We start from the raw sequence: 6,000 nt of genomic DNA, 5'->3' as shown, positions 1-6,000 counted from the left end.
TAACTGCATCCAACGTAATGTATGTTGGTTTTTATAATACACAATTAATTATTTTATTTTAATAGTATTAAGTGTTATTTTTTATTACAAAAATAATATATTTTTATTTAGAAAAAATTAATGCGCGCTGTTTTATTAGTTTAGAATTTTAGTAGACTTCAGGATTTTCTATTTTTAATTATTAACCTTATTTAAATTATTTTAAAAGTAAATAATTTCTTAAATCAGTATTTAATGTAGCTTGTGCTTGACATTGGCATGCAAGAGTGTGGGGTCTATATAAGAATATATAGAACTCGATTAATACTTGTTAGGCAGTTATAGTGATATTCTCAAGCTGCTATTTATCCCTCTATCAATGTCTTCACTCATTTCAGGCGTATTTCACGATGGACCAAGTCATCAGCGTAGTTGTAATGGGGGGTGCTGCATCAGACAGTGTCTTCTCTTATTGTTTAGAACCGTCCTTACTCACGTGACCTTCCCAATGTAATATGACTACCCCAAAGAGACTAGTGTATCTAAGCTGATGGACCTACTGCTGTACTTTGCAAATTTATCTAAAATGTGTGTGTTTATCAGCGCAATATCTCGAAGATCATGATACCCGGAAATCGTGGAAATTTTGCATGCATCGATCAATTATGTAAATTATAGTAAATATTATCTCTCAGTAAAATGATGAAATGCTTTAAACTGAAGTTGGGAAATTTGTGATTAATAAATGCGAATGTTATGAATGAAAGAGGGGCTATAAATTAAATGAAAAAAAAAAAAAAAAGCTTTAATTCGATTGATTATTCACATTAAATGTTCGAACAGGGATAGTCCAGTTTGGTAACTTTCTGAGACAAATATTGCAAATTTTCTAAGGTAAATAAAAGAAAGTTTTAAGACAATGTTCTTGAAAATATTGATTTTAAAATGATTGTCCAACAGCATTACTGCACTCCTAAGAGCGTTGTCGAAAAAAAAAAAAAAAAAACCCATTGATATAAGAGGAAAAGAATGGAAGGAGTATCTTTGGTGTAAGCTGGTGATTTCAAACACCACCAATCATTCTACTTGAGACCAAAATTTATGGCCTGCCTCAAAGCTTTCTACATTCAGCAATGAGCTTAATGACAAACGTGCCAATGCAGCTAAATAGTAGCAGATTTTTTTGAGAGTTTTGCTGAAACCCGTCGAAACTGGACGATGATGGGAACCATTGGAAAACAGATTGCTATATTTCGCAAACTTAAAGGAGCAGCCATCGGGCATAAAAGTAGTATGTTGTATACCACTTCTACGACCCAAAGAATTTGCCAAAGAGCCATCTTGGCACTAAAAAGATGCAAGCAATATCGCAAACAAGTTTTTTCATCTGTCTGGCACTGTGCAAAATCATATGTCCAACGAGGGAGTCAACTACCTAACTTGTCAGAAATATGATGGCCGAAGGGAGGGGCCGAATAGAAGGGAAAATTAATCCCTCCTTGGCGCCTCCGTAGCCAGATGGGCAGGAGCAGCAGTGCGTAGCACACGCTTCTTGATCAGATCGGGGTTTGAGCCCGTGATCACCAAATACGGAAAGGTCAGGGAATGACCACCGCATATCCCCAGAGCAATATGGCCTTAGTTCCTAATGTTCCTAAAAACCAAATAACAAACAAACAATAATCCCTCCTTCCTCAGAACTTGTTGGCATTGGGTTTGGATTGATTGCAATCTGATTGTCTAGTCGAAAGTTTTGGAAGTTGAATGTCTTGCTCTTAACTAAAAGACGTTTGAATCTTGTAGGACATTTTTTTTACACTTAACTAATAGCTTAATAAAGTTTAAAAAGAATCTACTGAATGCAATATGGATTTATAAAATTCGACGGTGGGGGAAACAGGTTCTGGCCTAATATGAATTCTTCATTTGGCGTTAATTACTATGACCATTTGAACAGGTCTGTTTTGTACAACGCGGTGAATTTGTATTATTTATGACCTTAGGAATGTATAAATGAAAAATCTCCCTCCCTCTCCCCGGACTATGAATACAGTTAACTGCCAATGAATAGAAAAGTCAATGTCTAATAATATTATTACTCTGGGTTCGAAAAACACTTTCTGTTCGATAATTTTTTTTTGGTCTTCTGTAAGTCGATCGTAATTTTAAAAATTGCGTTCACAGAAGGTCTCAATCAGTAAAGCGTCTCCAATCCTCTTCTCTGTTGAACTACAGGACTGTCAAAGCCATGAAAGAGTTCAGTGAAAAGAGAAATTCAAAACAGTGGTTAGACAAATAAGGACGAAATTGGTTTAAACAGAACAGGACGGAGGAAGAAAAGCATTCTCTCCACTCTAACTTTCGCATGACAAGAAAATTCGCTGTCTGCAGGTGACGACCAAAGAAGCTACGAACCGGTGATCATTGTGTGTGCCAAACGACGGCGACAGCCGCCGCCAATTTTCGACTGGTAATTTATGTCCCTAAATTGGTTCGTTAGCATCAAACGGGGTGTCGAATAGCCTCCCCAAGGAACTCCTAGATTGACGATGGCAAGCTTATCATCTTCTCCGTAAGGTTGCTTTTGTCTGATTGGTTGCGGCCGCCGTGCATGCGCGGCATATGTACCCGCTTGTGTCCGTCTGTTTGTCTGTCTATGCGAGCTGTTCTATTTCCCTTGACGGAATAATAATGCAAAAAGAAAAAAAAATGGGGGTGCGAGGGAGGGAGGGAGGATATCGTTGTCTCCCTGGCGTCAATGTCCCATCCACACATCGCTGCGTCCATACCGTACCTGCTGTTATGAATAATAATGATTATTAATGGAGAAAAGCAGCCGGATAATGACGCCCCGCCGTGTATTACTTACATGCAGTGCATACGGGGCCGAAATCATCAGTCTTTACCACGCTACACGGAACACTAACAGACGAACCGCCCCACGTATGGCGATCCCCGTGCCTCACAACGCCTCCTCTACTGCACTGTCGAGAATTCATCCCCCCGAGACTCGTTATGAACACAACGATTATTAAATCTACCGGACCTTTGGCCCATACAAGCTACGGCTACGGCCATTGATGACGACGATTGAGGGATGAGAGGGAAATACGCTGATTAGAGGGACGTGTAGGCAACAGACCTACTGTTTGTGGCTCAAGGGTTGAGAAACATGGATCGGTTGATTTTATAGACTCGTGCTGTCTGTACAGCGGTGATTTTAAATTTTCAATGCAATTTAACTTCCTAACATTAAAATAGGATTTATTGACCGATTTAATTGGAGATGGGCCAGTTCCATGTCCCCTTTACTATTTAATTTATATGCAGAAGCATTGATGAAAGAGTACAAAGAAGAGCAGAAAGGTGGTGTAAAAGTAGGAGGGAGGGAAGATAAAGATAATAAGATTTGCAGACGACCAGGTATTGAATGAAGAAGAATTACAGAGCTCCTTGGATATCTTGAACAGCAAAGTAAAGGAGTATAATATGAAGATTAACAGCAAGAAAACCAAGATAATGTTAATTTCAAAGTGGCCAGGAAGAAGAATCAATGTAAAATTAGATGGATAATATTGGAACAGATGGACAGATACTTGGGAAGCATGATGACAGAAAATAGAAAAAAGCCTGGAGGAAATAGAAACAAGAATTGCAATGGGCAAAGAGGCATTTAGTAATAGAAAAGCGCCATTGAGAAGAAATTTCAAGAAGGAATTAAGAAAGCAAATGGTGAAAACATTAATATGGACTGTTGTACTATACGGCTCAGAGACTTGGACACTGGGAAGAGAGGAGATTAGACGGCTAGAAGCATTCGAGATCCTCGTGTGGGGAAGAATGGAAAGGGTGGACAGGGTGAATAATGAGGAAAGTAGGTGAAGAGAGAACGCTAATAAAAGAACTAAGAAGAAGGCAAAAGAACTTTATAGGACATGTATTGAGAAGAGAAAGCCTGTTGAGGAAAGTAATTCAGGGGAAGATGTGTGGGAAGAGAGCTATTGGGAGAAGGAGAATTGGAATGATGGACTGGATGGGAAGAGGAAATTATGCAGGAATTAAAAGGATAAGATAGAGAAGCATGGCGAGACCTGGACCTGCCTAATGGCAGAGAACTAGAAGAAGGCCAGTTCGCATTATCGGTCTGTTCGGATAATCGGTTTGTTCGAATAAGCACTGTATTTAAAAAGGATTTTGTTTGTCATAAAATTTATCTCTCACATTTTCTGAACTATTTTTTAAAACAAAGATCCGCTTCCGCTTCAAAGTAAGGGAAGTGTAAGGGGGAAGGGATTACTAACCACTCTCCACATAGTTACGTCACTGTGCACTCAGTTTTTCAAATCAGTTACATCACTGATCTAAAAAAATAATAAAAATTCTTGATATTCGAGTTTTTTCTTTCAGTATTCGTGAACAAAAATATAAATAAAATAATAAACAAAAAAAGCTTATCTTTAAATTAAATTGCGCAAATATTAAAATATTTTAACTGGTATAAAATGAACTGATGTATGAACAGCGCATTAGTTCAAGCAGTATGTCATATCCTCGATTGGTACGAGTAATCGAGATTTTGGATAATCGGAATTTCCTTGCACTGCTTGACTATTAACATGCCATTAAAAATCGACTAGCGATAACTGAAGCAATCAATTGTATTTATGACATTTAGTGCACTAACACTGACGAAGTTAGGGCACCCCATATTTAAAAAAAAAATTCAATTATACAAGTGAATAACGCGTTATATTCTTGCAGTGATAAACAGCATAGAATGCGGCAATGAATGACACATATAAGTTCCTGATATAAAAGAGGAAGCCCCTGCGTTGTAAGTGAATCAATAGAAGCCGGGTGGACGACATCCGACAGAGGATTAACAATCGTGTAAGCCATATGAACAATCACTACCGATAGAACGTTCTCTTCCCTGGTTCTCACAAAGATAAAACCCTTTGAAAACTTGTTTGGTCCCGCAGATTTGCATCATTAATTTGCTTGATACAACGAAGTTTGTCTTCGCAACAGGTGAATGAAAATAAACAATAGAATAATGTATGGGGTAGTTAATGGATAGAAAGAATAATAATTGGTAAATACAAAGCAGCATAATTTTCTAACGTGTAGCACAATCAGATTTCCCGAATAAAGGAAAGGACCTATGAAAGCCACAGAATTATCAACCTCTAACCTTAACGAATTGCTTCAGTAAAGTCGTACAAAAAAGGTCAAGAATGTGGTATCTAGAAAATAGTAACCTTCTTAACTCGACAAAATATGGCTCTTGGAAATGTCAGTCCACTTTGCATGTACATATCCAGCTTGAAAACCAGATGAGAAATGCTTTCCTCAGAAAACAATACCAAATCATGCTTTGATATTACATGGCGTTAGGGATACCTCGAGACTTGAATCAACTTGATTTTAGAGGACATCTATCCATATACATACAAAATTTCAAAAATCGTACTTTCCAAATTCGAATTTTTGAGAAAGTTCGTGGGTCTTTTTCAAAACTTGACTGAGTTAGTCGGTCTCAGAACGAGGGCAGCATGGTTTTTTCTCCCTGAAACTCGGGTTTTTCGTCCCGAAAAACAGCAAATCGACCACAGAACACGCAGTTTACAGACAAAATACATACGGAACAATATGGCCTAAGTTGCTGATGCGCCTAAAAAACAACAACAGCACAATATATGAAGACAACAGAAAGATGAGTGCAAGGGGACCATAAATAAAAACATTAAAGTGGCAGAAACACATAGATTTAGGCGCTGTTGTTTTGGTTGGCTGGATTTTTAGGAGCATCGGCTCAGACCGACTAACTCAGCCACTTTTGAAAAACACCCCTAAAAATCCTAAAAATAGGGGTTTTTAGGGGTCTTTTCCCGTCATCGATGGGATTCGAAGTCAGGTCTTTTCCACCCGGTGTGGGGAGGATGGTGATCCTACCAATGGTGCTACCCACGAGGGGGCTTAGACTCTGTACTTAAAAGATTATATGGATATAGTTTTACT

The sequence above is a fragment of the Mastigoproctus giganteus genome, chromosome 6 (genome assembly GCF_048544385.1).
Source record: "Mastigoproctus giganteus isolate SK-2022 chromosome 6, ASM4854438v1, whole genome shotgun sequence".
Taxonomy (NCBI): Eukaryota; Metazoa; Arthropoda; class Arachnida; order Uropygi; family Thelyphonidae; genus Mastigoproctus; species Mastigoproctus giganteus.
This window is presented reverse-complemented; position numbering follows the sequence as displayed.